This window comes from Elephantulus edwardii, unplaced genomic scaffold (assembly GCF_000299155.1).
Source record: "Elephantulus edwardii isolate Elephantulus edwardi_28Jun2011 unplaced genomic scaffold, EleEdw1.0 scaffold00191, whole genome shotgun sequence".
In the NCBI taxonomy this organism is placed as follows: domain Eukaryota; kingdom Metazoa; phylum Chordata; class Mammalia; order Macroscelidea; family Macroscelididae; genus Elephantulus; species Elephantulus edwardii.
Genome location: NW_006399941.1, coordinates 3,104,474 through 3,105,724, shown reverse-complemented (window position 1 = coordinate 3,105,724; position 1,251 = coordinate 3,104,474).

The window sequence follows — 1,251 nt, the reverse complement described above, 5'->3', positions numbered from 1 at the left end:
ACATCAAATGCTGGCAAGGTTGTGGAGAAACTAGAACCCTTATTCACTCTTGGTGGAAGTGTCAAATGGTGCAACCACTATGGAAGGTGGTGTGGCACTTTCTCAAAAAGTTGAAAATAGAGATACCATTTGACCAAGCAATTCCTATACTGGGAATATACCCCAAAGAAATCTTGACCACCACCCAAGCAGATATATGCACACCCACGTTTATTGTAGCTTTGTTCACAATAGCAAAGAGCTGGAAACAACACAAGTGCCAATCAACAAGCGAATGGATAGAGAAGCCCTGGTATATTCACACAACAGAATACTATGCTGCATTGAAAAACAAGGAACTCATGAAATATTATACAAAATGGATGGCCCTGGAAGACATTATGCTGGGTCAAATATCTCAGTCACAAAAGGAAAAATATTGCATAGTGCCACTGTTGTAAAACAGTGAGAAAGAGGGGATAAATAATGTATAATGCATTGAAACAGATGAGGGAGAAAACTGCTTAAATGAGATATATGATTAGGTATTATTGTAATGACAGGAGTCCAAAATGAAGGCTGCACAGAAGCGTGGACTTGCGGGGAGGGATTGCATAACAATAAAAGAATTTTTCTTTTACTTTTCAAAGAGAAGAGCAAATTGGGAGGCTGAGGCTGGGCAGGGAGAAAAGTACAACAATGAATGAATGGAACCCTAAGTCTCTGTAAACTTTCATTACAATTAATTTTAAAAAAACATAATGCATTTGAATGATTTTATGAAACATAATGTAAATGAAGAATAGTGTGAAATATAATTAAAAAAGAAAAAATAATGATAAGATTTTTTTTAAAAAGCCCACCTAATGAACTATGATTTTGTCAGAAGTGGGATTCGAACCCACGCCTCCCGGGGAAACTGCGACCTGAACACAGCGCCTAGACGGCTCGGCCACCCTGACACTTTTGTTTGTTTGTTTGTTTTTGTTTTTCTTCCAAAAACATTTGGAACAATATGTCAACAGAGAACAACCAGATGTGCAGGCTGGATTTAGAAGAGGTCACGGTACTAGGGATATCATAGCTAATGTCAGATGGATCTTGGCAGAAAGCAAAGAATACCAGAAGAATGTCTATCTGTGCTTCATTGACTATGCAAAGGCTTTTGACTGTCGACCACAACAAGCTGTGGCTGACTCTGAGAAGAATGGGAATCCCAGAACATTTGATTGTGCTAATGCGAAACCTATACTTGGACCAAGAGGCAGTCAT